The sequence below is a fragment of the Aotus nancymaae genome, unplaced genomic scaffold (genome assembly GCF_030222135.1).
Source record: "Aotus nancymaae isolate 86718 unplaced genomic scaffold, 86718_ANA_hifiasm-v0.15.2.pri h1tg000053l, whole genome shotgun sequence".
NCBI classification, from domain to species: domain Eukaryota; kingdom Metazoa; phylum Chordata; class Mammalia; order Primates; family Aotidae; genus Aotus; species Aotus nancymaae.
The window spans coordinates 29,851,670-29,869,379 of NW_026988467.1; the positions used below are offsets into that span (position 1 = coordinate 29,851,670).

The 17,710-nt window shown below is 43.5% G+C and overlaps 1 protein-coding gene across 8 annotated transcripts in view; it reads right to left on the bottom strand.

The window, feature by feature from the left end:
- PHC2 (polyhomeotic homolog 2) overlaps window positions 1–17,710 on the bottom strand; it is a 102,281-nt gene that overhangs the window by 55,072 nt on the left and 29,499 nt on the right. For 2 of the 8 annotated variants that reach the window (XM_064363665.1, XM_064363663.1), the window contains exon 1: window positions 10,904–11,383. The exons of the other annotated variants lie outside the window; for them this stretch is intronic. The gene's annotated coding sequence lies outside the window, so the exon portion shown is untranslated. Of the gene's footprint in view, window positions 1–10,903; window positions 11,384–17,710 lie in introns of those variants that run through there. 8 annotated transcript variants of the gene reach the window in all.

The following is a 17,710-nucleotide window of genomic DNA, read 5'->3' on the forward strand; positions in this document are numbered from 1 at the left end:
AGCTTAATCTCTACCTCATCCACAAATTTCTCACCAACTAGTTTAAAACATCAACCACCTGTGATTTCATTTCAGTACCTTCCATCAATGGTGTCTATACTAGTAACAGTGATATTTATTGAGCACTTACTACTTGTCAAGCACTGTTGTAGATGCTATGACCTTCCTTATGGGGTAGGTAGGATTATCCCAATTTTGTCAATGAGAAATATATCTAAGCAATTTATGTAAGGTCATCACAGAACTGGGATTTAAAACCAGGTCTGACTCCAAAGCCAGAGCACTTCCCATGATACTTGCTGCAACTGCACCTTGAGCCATTATTTCAACAACATTGGGCAAAGTCCATGTCAAAGCATTCTAGATTTTCAGTTGAAAACTAACTGAGATCACTGAATTTAATTCCTTAATTGTTAATTAATGTCCATTTATACTTACAAAATGTCCTCTCTATGTAATTTATATGTAAAGGATAATACGCATGTGTACCTATCAACCAGTGTGAGAAATGGAACATTACCATCATCTCCCTTGTTTTCCCTATGCAAGAACGGAGGCCCAGTGTGGGGGAAGTAAGTGACTTGGGGTGATGTGGCTCCCTTGATTCTCGCCCAGTGCCAAGGAAGGCACCTTAGGAAACCTCCTGCCTGCATGGTGGTGGGGACTTATTAACAAGAGAGGTGAAGTTTGCCCTGCGGGGAAGCCAGTAGCTAGGGTCCAGCCATATGTCACTTCCTTATTGGTCTCCTAGTAGAAGGGAACTTGAATTAGAAGGAAACATAATTAGGAAGTGTGGACCCACATAACAGCTTTCAAACTTTTTCTCTCACAGTTCCCTTTTTTGAACCAGTACTTTCATATCTCCCCACTCCCACCTTCCTTCCGCCCAAAGCTCTGGCTGCTGGGGAGTTGCGGAGGCATTTTGGAGTCGCAGTGAGGGCTCCAAAGGTATCTGTGGACTCTCCTTACATCCTTCCCTCTGGTGACCCTCATGAGAAAGTCTGAATCCTTATGCAGGCTTTCAGCATTTTACCCACTCCTTTTCAATTTCCTTTTAATTCCTACTCTTATTCCTCCCTTCTCTTCCTTCTAACTAGTTTCTTATTTCTTCCCCAAGGCCACCCATCCCATATAAATCACAGCCAAATTTCATTAATGGCTAACATCCAGAACTAGAAGTCTGTTTTTCTCTGGGTTCCCACTCACTGTGTGGTTTTGTATGAGACCTGACTCTGAAGGGCTGTGATTCCTATTTCAGTCACTTCTCCGCTCCTAACCGCAAGGGGCCACTTTGAATGATGTGCTGACTATAAGTGGCTTGGATAGTGATCTTATTACAGGTCTCTGCTGCCCACAGGGCCTGAGACCAGCAGCTGGAGAAATGCTGATGGTTCTGCCCTCCCAGGAGCCGCCAAGTCTAGTAAACACTAGGCCTTTGTCCCCAGTGTCAGGGAAATCCATTTGCTGTGGATTACAGCTGTGACAGAGGTTCCGGGAAAGCAGAGGGGAAGGATACTGAAAACCGCTCTCCAAATCTAGCCTAAAGCCCTGGGGTAAGGCAGGGTGAGGTTTTTCCTAATGGAATCAGAGCTGGGCAGGAAATGAGAAGTCTAGTCAGCCCATCATGGCTGCTGGTATTATCATGCGGTGGCTTGGTATGGCGAGTCTGAAGAGATGAGTGAACGTATTCCTTTGCTGTGGCTCTGCTTCTCCTCTCTGGTTGCTTCTCCGCCAGAGGCATAAGGCAATAATAACAGAAGATTCAGACTCCCACGTCTTGGGGGGTCCTGCGGGAAGCCTCCTTACACCTCCTGGCTGCTGCATGAACATAAGTGTCCTGATTTGTTCCAGTTTGAAGCCACTGACTCACTGGGAGCAGTCCAAATGAATGCAGCTCAAACAGCCTCAAAAGGTCCCTCCCTCTCCCCTGTCCTCCGCATGTTGCCATCTTTAGTGTCTCTAGCAACCAAAGTAAGCAAATGAAGGCCAAGAAAGACAGAAATGAAGGATGAGAAATTAAAGCTGATCATACAGTCCTAGCAATCCAAATAGAATGATTTCACTGTGAAGCAAAACACTATACATTTAAATGAATAAACTCTTTCCGAAACCTTACTATTTTCTTCCTAATTTATAAAAGGTAAGTTCTATAAAGTGTTTCTATTACAAGCTGGTGCTGGTTGGTTGAAGAATATGAGGAGGAAAAAGAAAGATTTGCTGTCTTTTGGAAAGGATGTACAGTGAAAGCCACAATGTGCAGATGCTGAGTGCTTGGGGACAGGGGATGGATGAGTTTGTCTAGACTCGGGCAGCTCTGGTCTCACTACTCTGCGGCAAGGCAATATACATTTTGTGTCTTCTGTGGGCCCCTAATCAAAAATAAGCAGTGTCCTTATAAAAGAACACCACATGAGACACAGGCACACATGGGGAGAAGCCAGTCATGTGAAGATGAAGGCAGAGATTGGAACTATGCTGCCACCAGCCAAAGAACACCTGCAGCCATCAGAAGCGAGGAAGAGGCAAGGAAGGACAGGGGGAGCATGGCCCTGCTGACACATGGATTTTATACTTCCAGCCTCCAGAACAGTGACATGATACATTTGTGTTGTTTTAAGCCACCCAGTTTGTGGTACTTTGTTAAGGCGGCCTTAGGGAACGATTATGTTGCCTAATACTCAACCTGACCAGCCTAAAAAGGTCAAATGAAACTAATGGTAAAAAGGGTGCAAAGGCATTAAAAACAGCTTTGTTAATATAACGGCTTTGCATGCTCCAATGCAAGGCTTCTCAAAAATGTGGTCCCTTGGCAACTCTCCAAAAATGCAAATTTTCAGGCACCACTTCAGACCTACGGAATCAGAAATTCTGGGAATGGGGCTCAGCAGTCTGTGTTTTCACAGCCTTCTGGGAGATTCTGATGCCTATGAAGTATGAGAGCCACTGCTCTAACGGGTCCCACTACCAACTCTAATATGAGATTTAAAAGGGCCATCACATTGATGCCATAAGAAGGTCATAATGAAGCCCTGCAAAAAGGGGCTAGAAGTTGGGATGGGAAGAGTTACCAAATGTAGTTCTTCCCTGTTGAAACCTCAAAATACCTCCACGTGGAAAGAAGAGAATGCTGGCATTACTCAGTTTAGGGATCTTCCTGTTTCTCTCCAGCTTCATTGCCTACCACGTGCCCCCACACAGCCGATTCCAGAATTAGTCACACACTGTCTCATGCCTTGCCCAGACCTCTTCCTCTGCCTAGGCTGCTCCCTAGACCCCTCATTCCCCATTTCCCTGGCAGAGCACGTTCACCCTTTGCAGTTCAGCTATAATGTCTGCTCCTCTTAGGGACTTCCCTTCTGTACCCCAGCCTGGATTTGGTGCCTTCTTCTGAACTTTAATAGCATAGCAGGACTGCTGATTTTACTCACTAGGCGGCGATTCCATTATTTTTAGATTCCTAAATGCCTAACATGGTGCTGGGCCAGCAACAGTAAGATTTTATTAAATAAGGAATGAATAAAGCTTGAAGCTCTTTGGGAATCTCTTCACCTCCTGAGGAACCCGAGGTTAAGATACTGAACCACACTGGAAATACCATGTTATCTGAGAAGGGACCTTTGAAGCTATTAGCAGCCATTAGCACCTTTACTCAAATTTGTGGGTCCAGATGGCTACTGTTAATAGGGCCCAGGAGATGTAAATTTTGATTTGGGAATGGAATGAGAGGGGAAAATGAAAGATGAGTGGTGTTGAAGTGATGGATGTGGAATTGCGGTCACTGCAAAGAGCAGATGTAGAAGGTCCTGGCCAGAGGCTGGGACTAGACTCAGCCACACGTTGACTAGGTGGGAGCTAGGCAGCAGCATTACGTGGAGATGGTAATACCTTACCCCTACCTTACCCCTACCTACCTCCCAGAGCTTCTGGAAAACGAAACAACACAGGTATGAGAAAGCATTCCAGAAACAAAAATCACACAAAGGCAAAGTATCATGAAAGGGTTTAGAAAAGGGGAGAGAAGTTCTACTCTGTAAAAATGAGCAAACATTGCCAGGGCAGGGTACACATACAGGAATGCAACCCTGGCCAAATTACTTAACCTCTCTGTACCTCATTTGCCTCTTCTGTAAAATGGCCTGTAGTGCAGCCTTATTGGTTTTAAATAATAGGTAAAACAATGCATTTAAAACATCCAACACAGCTTAGGTGTGGATTACAAAGAGAGTATGTTAAGGTAGGATAGAAGTGACTTTTTTTCCCTCAGAGAAAAAAGATATTATAATTTCCTTCAATAAACTCAAAGTTAGAAAAATTCTGTGTCTAGTAACAGAGTAATTTTTTTTTGAGATGGAATCTTGCTCTCTTGTCTAGGCTGGAGTACAGTGGTATGATCTTGGCTCACTGCAACCTCTGTTTTCTGGGTTCAAGTGATTCTCCTGCCTCAGCCTCCTGAGTAGCTGGGGTTACACACCTGCACCACCACGCCTGGCTAATTTTTATATTTTTAGTAGAGATAGGGCTTACTACGTTGGCCAGGCTGGTTTCGAATTCCTGGCCTCTGGTGATCTGTCCACCTCCGCCTCCCAAAGTACTGGGATTACAGACGTGAGCCACTGCGCCCGGCCCAGAGTAAATTTTTTTATGCTGTAATCTCAGTCAGCTCTTCCTTGTTTAGCCTTCATAATGGTATGCATTTTGGGGATTTGTACATAGAAATCTCAGTAGCCAAGGCCACAAAAAAGACCCCTATAAAAGATCTGAGCATGCTTCCCCTAGAGCTTCTTCCAAGGGTACAGCCTGCCTCTCTTGGAGTTTCCCTTCACATCCCCTATGAGGAGACTAAGGGAATGGGGCTTTAAGCACTTCGATATATTCTAATCTGCTATAAAAAAAAGACCCCTATAAAAATCTCTCCAAGCTGGGTGTGGTGATGAACACCTGTGATCCCAGCTACCCAAGCTGAGGTGGGAAGACTTCTTGAGCACAGGAGTTCACGACCAGCCAGGGCAACATAGTGAGCCCTCATCTTAAAAACAAAATCTCTCCATACTAAATCTCTCCACAGAGCACACACACAGCATACCCACACAGCACAAATAACCAAAGTGTACATATACAAAGCATATAGCACACACACACGCACACATGGTACACATAGCACGCACACACACAAAGTGCACATAGCACATACACAAGGCACACAGCGCACACATGGTGTGCACACATCGCGCAGTGTGCACACACATCGCGCAGTGTGTGCACACACATCGCGCAGTGTGTGCACACACATCACACAGTGTACACACACTGCAAAGCACACACAGCACATACACAAAGCGCACACACAGCACACGCAGCACACATGCACATGTGCACATACACACAGCCACTATTTCTAGAGCTTGCCATTTTCGGCTGCTCCTGCTCAGCCTTGAACTGGCCTGATGGTTAAACTGTGATACGCCCGCCATTATGCCACTGCTATGTCCTGACAAGTATGACTAGGCCAACATGGGGATCATGGGAAACGGCTAATGATCAGGCTTTCAGAATAAAGCTCAAGGGCCTAAAAACTTATCTAGAAATACTTACTCACCTTCTTTTTCTCTTCTTCCACCCCTAAAATTGGGCTGTATCTTAGGCCTACCAGTGGCCCTACAGCTACCACTTAATTCTTTGTAACACTGGAGTCAAGGAGTTTGCTGACTTTCATGAGCACTAGTGTTGAGAGTGCCCTGGAGAAGCAGCGACTGTACTGGGTGCCCTGTTTTCCTGTGAAGATCTGAGCATGCTTCCCCTAGAGCTTCTTCCAAGGGTACAGCCTGCCTCTCTTGGAGTTTCCCTTCACATCCCCTATGAGGAGACTAAGGGAATGGGGCTTTAAGCACTTCGATATATTCTAAAGAGAGACTGCCATCTCCCATCACAAGGGCCTTAATTAGGTATGTAGATGGTCTTTTATCCATTAGGAGGCCAGTGTTCTCAGGCCAGCCACTGGTAAATGATAATAATTCTTGCCATTTATTGCTTGCTTAGGGACATGATCTCATTTATTCATCACAGCCACCTTCTGGTACAGAGATTACTTCCTCGTTTTTCCCACAGACAATTGAGGTTCATAGAGGCCTTGTAACTTATCGGAGTCCCAGAGCTAGCAAATAGCAGGTGTAGGAATGGAAACCAAGGTTTCAAAGTCCACGCACAAGAGGCAGAATTACCTGTGCTTATTCTCGTCCAGTCCTTGCTGGGTCGGTCAGTTCTTATGAAGTTAACTTGGTTCCCATAGCCTTCTGTTTACGAGCTTCTCTCACAAGAGTACCTCCCACAGCAGTGTCAATCTAAGGCAAACATGTCAACTAGAACTCTCACAGGTCCTGCCTGGTATCTGCGAAATCACACTCTGAGTAATAATTGGGGCATGTCTGACATTTGTAGGCCTTTCCTGTTCATAAGTATTTCAACATATATTATCTACACATCAGGCTGGTCCTGGTTAGCAATGTTTACAAAATCATTTGCAATCATTTAATTGAAAAGTAATATAAAACAAAAACAACTGTCCCACAGAAGAGAGGGGATAGAGGTGCCCACCTTTTCTGATTGCCCACCACATGCTGGGCACAGGCTCAGGGAGTCATGATTTATAAGAAAGAAGGAGGAGCTTCATAGTTGGAGGAAGCTGTTTTGATTCCTGTCTCTGCCCCAGCTAGAAGACCTGAGACAGATTACTTAACCTCCACAGGCCTTGGTTTCCTCATCTGTGAAACAGTGCTAATAATAGCAATTATTAGGAATTACTGGGAAAAGTAAATAAAAAAATGCAAGCACCTAAGAAATACATAGAAAGAAGACACCTAGCACCATGTGCAGCACAGAACAGGCATTCTATAATGATCAATTTGCTTTGCCTCTTAATCTTTCCAGCATTGCTTCAGAGCAGTAATTACATGAGGCAACAGGTTCTGAGAGGTAAAGTAGCTTTTCTAAGATCATAAAACTATTAAGTGGCATAAACCAGAATAGTCTGACTCTGGAGCTCGTGTCCAGGCTGTAATGTGGGAGTGCCTCGAATGTGGAGAAGGGAAGATTCTCAAACATGTGGGCTTTTAATCCCTTACAATTTTTGACTACACTCTTAGTCCTGGCTTGCACATAAACTTTCCACCAGGCTCCCAAAAGCCTCATTCTCAAATCCTAGGAGTCTTTTGTTAAGAAAACGAAATAAATAAAAGAAAGAAAGAAAAGAAAGGAGGGAAGGAGGGAAGGAGGGAAGGAGAGAAGGAGGGAAGTGGAGGAAAGAAAAGAAAAGAAAACCCCTCACCTACAGATGAAGTTGGATGAAGTGACAACCAGGACAGATGTAAGCCATGGGTTGCGTATGTAGTGGGTGTGTGGCAGGATGTAGGGGGAGTGAGAGAGACTAGATTGCTATTACTAGATTCAATCCCCCGCATAACTCCAAGCTCTGTGCAGTAAAAGCATTTTAGAAATCCAGAGTAGTGAACATTCAGTACACATTCTTCTTGGGGATATTGTTCATGCAATGCTTCATCAGTTCTCAGGGTGTTTGGATTAGTCTTAAGCCTACCTTACATTATAAGCAGGAGTATAACTTGAATTTCTAGCTTCCTTTCTCCACTTCTTTCATCCATCTTCTTTGGGACAGTTCCCTCTTGAAGGCCTCACAGCTTTGGCCCAGCTACCACTTAGAGGGCCCAGCCCTTCCCAGGAGACTTCCTCCTGCTTGCTTCTGCTCTGGCAACTTGTCCTGGCAGCTGTTTCATAGCTCTGGAATCACAAAGCAATTCCAGAGTCCCCTGGGCCAAGCTCTGGAGCCTCCTTACCCTCATTTGCCCCAAATAATAGCCTTTAATTGCTATTAACATTCCTTTCTAGCAGAAACATGGCATGCACATCTGTGGTTGGCCTATGATCTACTGTGACCACCAGCCTTTTGCTTCTTGCCATATTTGCAATATTGTATTCCATTTTATACTCACAAGTTTGCCTTTTTTCAGTTAGCATACATCTTGGCTTTTAGCTTCTTGTATTTCTAACCTGTTCCCTATTTGCAGGGGAAAATTATCTAAATGGATAGATCCCCCTCAACCTCCCATTCTTTCCAGTCAAGCATAATTCTACCCTACCTCTTTTATCATATTTATAAAATGTAGGTAGCAAATTTTGATAATTAAAGCATGCAGAACTAGGACTACAGGGTGGAAATTATAAGAAGATAGATTTCAACTGAATAGCAAACAGTGCTTCCTAACAACTGGAGCTGTTTAAAAAGTAGAGTGGGGCTGGCCATGAGGATGCGAGTTCCTAGTTGGTGGAGGTGTTCAAGCAGAGGCTGGGCAAACACGGGGCAGGTGGAATTCCTGCAGCATCGCTGCTAGGGGCTCCTTTAACCATGGTAGTATATAATTCCGTGAACACTTTTTACTGGACATCAGAAATCCACCTGAAATTTTAAGCTTTTTGCTTATTGTTAACTTATCCATTTATGGACGTTTTCAATGCTAATCTTGTTTTTCAGGCTGCTGGGCAGCTCCCAGCTGTTTTCTACTATTCTAGTTACTAGAGTAAATTCCATTAGTATGAACTTCTGGATGCTCATCATCTACTTAAGGTGGAGAAAAACATTGTTCTTATTTTATGGATGCGACAGCCACAAAGTGGTCAAGTATAAAAGCCCATCTCTTTTGGATTCCCACAGCACTTGTCAGCTGCCCAAGCAGCTCACCCAACTACCATCATCTGCCTTTTCCATATTTATTGAACAATTACTGTATGTTTGGTACTGAATGCAAAACAAAAATGACTCAGATATTGACTCTGTTTTTAAGAAGTTAACAGTTTAAGAGAAAAAATAAGAAAAGCACATAAATATAACAGGAGTCAGCATTTTTTTTCTCTGTAAAGGGACAGACAGTATCTAGGTTAGGCCTTGTAGAGCACATATGGTCTCTGCTGCATATTCTTCTTCAGTTTCTCACCCCTTCCAACCATTAAGAAAATGCAAATACTATTCTTAGCTTGAGGGCCTTACATAAACAAGTGGTGACCTGGATTTGGCCCTTAGTTTGTGCACCCCTGAAGTGCAGTGAGCTGTAAAGTGATAACTTTCACTTGCATCAGCTAAAGTTTCATTTGGGATGGATCTTTAAAGATGGGTCTGATTGGGACTTTGGAAATGGGTAGGGGGCTTTCTAGGTGGAATGAGAATGTAATTCTCATTACACATTGTCCCCTCTTTTCTATTCTTAGAGCAGAGATTTGCAAAGAGTGAGGTCTTATTAAAAATGCAAATTTTCAGGTCCACAGTGGTTCTCACACTTGAGCACATATCAAAATCACCTGGAGGGTTTGTTAAAACAGATTGCTGAGCCCCACCCATCCCCAGACTTCCGAGGCTGCTGGTCCTGGGACCACACTTTGAGAACCACTGTCTTGGAGAATGGTGGGGAAGCAGAAGTGGAACAGAGATTGTTTTCTATTGTAATGTTTGAGAACTGAAAGGTAATGAAAGTCACCACTGGAGACAGAAGAGGAAGATGATCTGTACCTCAAGTCCTAAAGGCTTTGCAGAGCATCAAGTTCATTCCATTTAGTACATGTACTCAGAAAGGGGATTTGAGCCACTGTAGGTTAGTGATGGGCTTTTTCCTTCAGGGCAGGAACTTTGAGTCTTGTTAGGCTCACCCACTGGAGACAGCAAATCACTGTAGGGTATTGTATGCTTGGGAGGATCTTTTCTTCTGAGTCTTGGTTATTGGCATATATTCTGTCTTGTTTCTGATACATTTGCATATTTTTTTACCACTCCTACAAAATGGTCCCCTCTGCATCATGCCTGGTACTATTCCCTTTGATCAGCCAAAAAAAAAAAAAAAAAAAAAAAAGGCAGTGCTTCTATTTTAGCATTTAAATTAAATAGCTTGCAAAAATTCAGATGTGGAGCTGAGAGAGGCTGAGCTGAGGAGCCGGAAGAAGGGAAAGACAAGCCAGAGAGAGTACACAGAGGAATCTCAGAGGAGGGATGGGCAACCAGACACACGAGGAGTCATTAATCTGGCAGACAATGAATGGCAAACGGCAATTAGCTTGGCTGGGGTTGTAGCAAGCCAATGAAGTATGCTGTATTGCAACTGAGGCTCTAGTGTAAGGGCAGGGTCATTGCTAGGGAACTCAAAAGGAAGACAAGATAAGGGAGGTTAGAGGCAAGAAAGCCACCTGGGGCTAGCACAGAGGGAAAGGAAAGTGCTCAGGGTCTTCATGGATACTCATTACCCAGTGGAAGCGTCCAGGTGTGGCTGTGTACTTGCCAGGGCTCTGCACACTGTTATTCAGGACACAATCTTGAAAACGAACTAGGTGCTTCAGCTGTGTGCACACATGCGTGCATACACACACATGCACATACACAAATGCTTTCTTTAGTCTGCTGCCTCTTTATCCACCAGTCTGGTCTATAAGGTCCTAATGCTAGGACCACATGCTAAACACTGGCGAAGTCATAACAGACACAGTTCTAAACTTGGGCTTATGGGCTTCCTTTCCTATCTTAAAGCATGGTTGGTTTTTCTGTCACGCCTCATTCACATGCACATTCTCACATTCTGTTCCTTGCAGGCGCTCTACGGCCATACTAATGGATTCTTATCTGCCTATACACATTCTCCAGACACATTCATTTACTCACCTCACTCGAGTCATTCCCACATATTAAATACTACCTCTTGCTTCTAGAAAGCACTTCAAATCTCAAAGTTGCTTCTATTAGAGCTTCTGTTCCTGCTGTCTGCAGGGCCCTCCTAGCTTTGCCATTGTTATAAAAAGGAAAATGTACCAATATTGGTTTGACTGAGTAAAGAGCCCAACCCAAAGCAGATTGTCCTACCGTGGGATGCAGGTTTGTGGCTGTGGTGTCCCCGCCTTCAAGATCATCCCATTTATCTGTCTTTGTTCCACTCCCTCTCTCTTCCTGCACAACACTGCAATCACACACATACTCCGTGTTGGGGGAAAAAAAAAGGACAGCCTAATTTCCTGATGATTATGTTGTTACCTAGCAACAGCCAATCAGGGGCTGGGCTTTTTGCCTGCAGTATTTCATGCAAATAGTTTGGAGAAATTGCAGGGTAACCTAGGCTGCTTAGTCTGTCTTCTCAGGGGACACATTACAGAATAAAACCAACCCAAAAGGGGACTATTGAAGCCAGGCACATGCTTCAGATAGCAGGCCATCTGATCTCTTCCCTTGTCCCCTCTGTCCTGTACCCCTTTACAAAAGCATGAGGGTTCCACAGACAAACACTCAGGGAGGCCATAAACTTGAAAAGAAGCTCATTAGCAGCCATCATTTTCCCTGGATCTTTGTTAGTTATCACTGATAACTGGCGCCCAGAGCAACCTCCAATAATCTGAAAACTACCTTCCTAGGAAGGCAAAGAATGCATGCTGCATGCTCAGTAGTTGTCTGGGAGGATGTGAAGGAGAATCCTCAGCCCTCCTGTTCAGAAAGGAGCTGAAGCCTGGCACTTCTAACTGGATTTAGAAGCCTCATCTGTGCCCATGCTGGACTCAAGTGCATTCTTCCTGGTGCTGACTGGAAAATCCTCATTTAAATGGTTGAACAGTGAGAGAAGCCACATCACTTATAAGATCTTTTCAAGAGTTTTTTTTTTTTTTTTTTTTTTTTTTTTTTGTCTTCCAGCAAGTACTGAGGATTTGATATAAAATCTTGTCAGGAGCCACACACACCAACTGTCTGTAATGCTCAGGGACCAGTACAGTCTGTGTGGACCAGAACCATATGAAGTAGACTCGGATGACAGTCTCCAAGCCTGTTTCCTCAGAGGGAACAGGCCAGGCTTCAGATGGTAGGTTGCTTTTGTTGTCGTTGTTATTGACTTGATGCTCAGTAATCCAGAATAAACTATGACCTCAGCTGCTACACAGCTCTTCACTGTTCTCTTAAAACCAACTCTAACCAGCAGTCTTGCAAAGATGTGTTGTGGGTTACATGGGGATGGTGAAGAGAAGGATCAGCCCATGTCACCATCGGGAATGGAAAACCAATTCAAAATCCCTATCCTACTGATTTGGAGTTTTACATACTTGTAAGACAAGAGGTAATTATACTCCAATTGTTACAGGAAGTGGTGACAGCTCTCCAACCACTGACATTCACAGCCTCACCATCCAGAGCCATATTATGGAACCAAAGAAAAGAACTGTCAATCTGCTTTTGTTCAGAAAGGCAGAATTAAGGAATCTCACTTATTCTGGGGATTGAAGAGGGCACTGGATAACTCTATTTCCACTGCTGTCCTATAGTAAATTTCAGAAAACTTTTGAGTCAGGTGCTTGTATCTTCACAGCCTTGGAATACATAATAGAAATCATATTTTATAGAAAAGGACACTGATGAGTAACTTGCTCAAACTTATACAGTTACAAAGTGGCAAAGCTGGGATTAAAAAGCAGATCGTTTGACTCAGTGAACTCTGATGTCCAAATAATCCAAGAACACCAACACATCTTTATAGCAGCAAAAGAAAAAAAAAGTAAAGGAAAAAAGGGTATAGCAACAGAAAGCCAGTTTTCAAAGTAGAAAAAAAAGTCAACTTTTTGTACTTATCATAGGCACCTAAAGGTCTTTTATTTTCTTTTTTTTCTTTTTGAGACAGTCTCACTCTGTCGCCAGGCACCAGGCTGGACTGCAGTGGCGTGATCTCAGCTCACTGCAACCTCTCCCTCCTGGGTTCTGCTCAGCCTCCTGAGTAGCTGGGACTACAGGCACGTACCACCACGCCCAGCTGATTTTTGTATTTTTTAGTAGAGACGGGGTTTCACCATGTTGGCCAGGATGGTCTCAATCTCCTGACCTCGTGATCCACCTGCCTCAGCCTCCCAAAGTGCTGAGATTACAGGCGTGAGCCACTGTGCCCAGCCCAAAAGGTCTTTAAACTAGAGTTAAATGTTAAACCTTCAGTGACTCTCACCTCCAGGTGCAAATAAGAACCACAGTGGTACATGTCGGAAATACCACTTACTACCTGGGCCCCACTCCTGATCAAAGAATTAGCTAAGAATTTTTTGGTGGGGGGAGCAGAGAAGCAGTGTTTTTATTTTATTATTATTTTTTTGAGACAAGGTCTTACTCTGTCACCCAAGCTAGAGTACAGTGGTACAATTATGGCTCACTGCAGCCTGAAATTCCTGGGCTCAAGTGATTCTCCTGCCTCAGCCTCCGAAGTACAGTCACACACCATGACACCTAGCTAATTTTTAAATTTTGTGTAGAGATGGTGTCTTGCCTTCCTGCCCAGGCTGGTCTTAAACTCCTGAGTTCAAGTGATCCTTCTACCTTGGCCTCCCAAAGTGTTGGGATTATAGGCATGAGCCACCATACCCAGCTGAAACAGTGTTTTTAAACCACTTCACAGGAATAGCACAACCACTTTGGAAATCAGTCTGGCAATTTTTTATAAAACTAAACATTCATCTACCCTATAACTCAGAAATTCCATCCCTAGGAATTTACTCAAGCAAAATGAAAACATACATTCATAAAAAGTCTTGTACAAATATGTTCATAGTCGCTTTATTCATAATAGTCCCCAAACCTGTGGTATATCCATACAATGGAGTTATTCATCAATAAAGAGGAACAAAATATTAATATGTGCAACAACATGGATGAATTTCAAAAATACTATGCTGAATAAAAGAAGCCTTATACAAGGGTACATACTACCTGGTTCTATTTATATGGAGTTCTCAGAATAAAGTTAATCTATGATAGAAAAAAATCAGGGCAGTGGTTGCCTCTGTGGGGTACAGGAGTGGAGAATGGCTGGGAAGGGGAAAGAGGGAATTTCTGAGGTGATGTTGATAGGGATTTATACTACATCAATGTATGCCTCTGTCAAAACTTACAGAATAGTGTTTTCAAATCTGTGCATTTTGTTGTATATATATTTTACCTTAAGAGAAAAAAAAATATTGAACTCTAGTTAATGATATACTGAAGTATTTAGGACTGAAGTATGCTGATGCCTGCAATTTATTGTGAAATGCATTAAGAAAAGATGAGCTGATGATGGAGAGGGGGATGGACAGTTGGACAAATATGTAATAAGACAAGTATGGTAAATGTTAGCTGCAGAATCTAGATAGGATACATGGACATTCACTGTATAATTATTTCAACTTTTTGGTATGTTCAGAACTTTTCATAAGAAAATTTGGGGACAAATTACCCAGGTGATTCCAATGAGGAAGACACTGGGGTAAAAGACAAATTTTGATTATCTTAGTTGAAAAGTGTGAGATGAATACTACGGCACCCCTAAATCTCCAGAGATAATTGCAATCATACCTCTTCCCCTCCTCCAAAATATCTGAAACACTGGAATAAATGTCGAGATGGAAACAAGACTTCCTAGCAGTAGACTAAATCATACAGAAACACTATGGCCTACTTCTCACTAGACTTATGTAGGAGACATCATTTAACATACGGCCTCATGGGACAAAATACTTGAAATTAGGACAGTTGTGGAAATTTTGGGCAATATGGTATCTATAACACTTTAGAATTAAAAAACCTTAAGCATGACACTAAAGTATGAATTCACCGCTCAGTCTACGGCTTAAGAGCCCCTGTTTAGCCCCTGCTTCTCCTCCAGGGTTTGTACCCCTAGTCTTCTCAGAGCCTGTCATTTTCTCTAGCTCCATTTCCCCATGGTGGGCCACAAATCCACAGGGCTAATGCAGGATAAGGTATTTGGAGAGGGAGAAGCTGGTGTGTGGTGCCTCAAAGGATCTGAATGGACAGATGATTTTAATGGGGTGGGGAAGTGTGAGAGGAGGAGTAAAAGGGGAAATAATGCAGTCAAGTGCAATCTGGGGCCCTTATTCCCCGAGCTGCCCCATTTATTCTGCATAATTGCTTCATTTCCACTGCCAGTGCATCTCAGAATGAATTTCATTACCATTGCCTTGGATATCATATTGATTACCAGTTTCATCGATCCCTATCTTGCTAATTAGCATATAAATTAGCCATTTGGGGGAGGCATTAGGCAAAATTGAATTTTCTCCTTAATCTTCTTTCAGAAGGTAAATGAAAATGGATGTGGCCTGTTAAAGCCGGTGGCCTTCCTCTGACACAATCTAAGTGCTGTTCACAGCCAAGGAACCCTCTCGTATGGGGAGAGAGCGGCTTCCTGCCCCATAACTAATAGAGCTGTGGTCAGAATCCTTGAGTTTTCACAAAAATTTGAGGTAGAGCATTTGCAAGCTGAGATGCATTTCTTTGGAGGTGACACTCTGAGCTGACGGACAGCAGTGTCCCCCTCCCACACAGACAGGAGAGGAGACCCTGGGGTACAGCACTCCCTGTGGTGTTTACTTCCAAGGCTGACACGAGAATGCCACTCGCCCTTTGCTTTAGTGTTAACACGAGGAGTCTGGAATCAGATGGCTGTGGGAAGGCCTGCTTTGCCTCTCACCAGCTGTGTAGTCTTGAGCACACGAACCTCCCTAAGCCTTAGTATCCTCATCTGTGAAATGGTGATAATCACAACACCTACTTCAATGGGTGGCTGGGAGGATTAAGCATGGAAGCATATATTCAGAGCATTCAACACAGGGTCTGGCAGCAGCACCATCACCAGGCACCAGAGGGCCAAATAAAAATCTTAGGAAACTGAATGCCAGGGTTCTCCGGAGGGAGCTGCTCAGCTCTGAAGTAAACATTTCCAGGTGCTTAGTCCTGGGAACAGGTCACAGGCCAGTAGTCGAGGACCACATCTTGAGTCCTTGGAGCATGTTGAAAATGCAGAATCTTGGGCCCCACTCCAGACCTGCTGAATCTGAATCTGCATTGTAACAAGATCCCCTGGCTCACTCACATGCACATTAAAGTTTAAGAGGAATTGTTTTGAGCCATCCTGTTAATTATAATCTTACCCTGTTAGAAAAGGAAGAGACTTCGCAGAAAGGTTAAGTAACTTGCTTACAGTCCATCCATGGCAGAGCCCAGATGAGGCCTGGGTCTCCTGACTCTGACACTGGTCCAGATTCAGCCGTGGCCCTCCTGAGTCTGCTCCTCCGGCAGCATAGCTGGCAGCTCTGCCCACTTTGTTTGGGGTGATCTCAGTGGGTGGTTTTGACTCTGCCTCAGGATATATCCACCATGCATTTTGAAAGGAGGAAATATTCCTCTGGAATATTGTTGGGGATTATGAAGCCTGATTACCAGGATGACCTCTGCAGAGAATACCGATGTGATAGAGGAAAACACCATTGATGACCTCTGCAAAGGCCTGCCTGCCCTTTGAACTCAGAATGCTTCAGATAAGGACACACAAGACAGTGATGCCTCCCGGGGAGCAAAGGGGAGGCATGCTTTTCACTGTATACTCTTTTGTATCTTTTGGACTTTGTTCCTCATGTGTGAAAATAATACTTAAAAATAAATTGTTAAATAATACTAACAAGAATGGCTCAGATAGATTGTAACTAAAAACAAGACCATCTGGCTCTGCCATTAGATCTAGCCTTGCTTATGATGGCACTGCTTTTTGCTTCTCTCTCCTCTTGAAACTTGAAACTGAAAAGCACTGTGGAAAGGCTCTGAGGCTAGAGTGCAGATGTAGACTCTGGTCTTGCTTCAGCACTATCAGCTTCCTCAGCAGGATGTGAAGTACTTTGCAAAATTTTAAATGACATTAAGTAAGTGTAATTATGATTTAAACCCCACCTCTACCCCAATAAATCACAGCCCGAGGAAGGAGAGAACTTCTGTCTAATGGGCTTTCCCTAGATTTGGAATAACCGGTCAAAATGGGACTAAGCTTGTTACAAATGTAATATACATAATATAATCCCATTGTTAAGTACATGTTACTTGATGTATAGCGTAGCTGGGAGGATATACACCAAATGTTAATAACGGCTGCTTTGGGTGACAGTGTTACTGTTGAGTTTATTTTCTCATTTGCCATTTTCTTTATTTTCCAAATGTCCACAAATTTTAAAGTATCTGGGCTTGAACACCACAGTATTCTCAGCACAAAATGTAAGGGAAAGGATGCTCACTTCCCATCTGAACATTCATTCAGAAGTTGGCAGTGCAGTTCTGCCCACATTGGCCCTCTGCATTGAAATACTTACTGAACCAGGGGCTGCAGGCATTCTTGGTTTCCCAAAGCTATATTCCAGTAGATCCAGGGACTATTTGGTATTTTTCAGAGCTAGAAAGCACACACAGATGAGAGGTATTGGTTTCTAGCATGGCTTCACAACAGAGAGCACAGTTGGCTAAAGTCAATTCCTGACCCAGATATTGACTATGAAGTGTTCTTGGGGCAAGTCCACTTTACCTCGATAGCCTTGCTGATTGTTGCTTGGAAAGTAGGTGAAAAAGACATGGTTTCTGCCTTCAGGCAGTCTGGTTCCAGAGTTCAAGGACTTTTACAATATTGGAAGAACAATGAAAATATATACAAGGCAAAATATGAAAAATTCTACTACAGATGTATAGAGTGAATAGTAGAACAAAGCAGTGTGTGGGGTTGGGGTATTCAGGCCTGAATAGGATCCACCTCTGTCCTGCACTATGAGTGTGACTAGGACAAAGTGCTGCACTACATTGAGTTACTGTTCCTTGTCTTTAAAGTAGAAATAACAACTC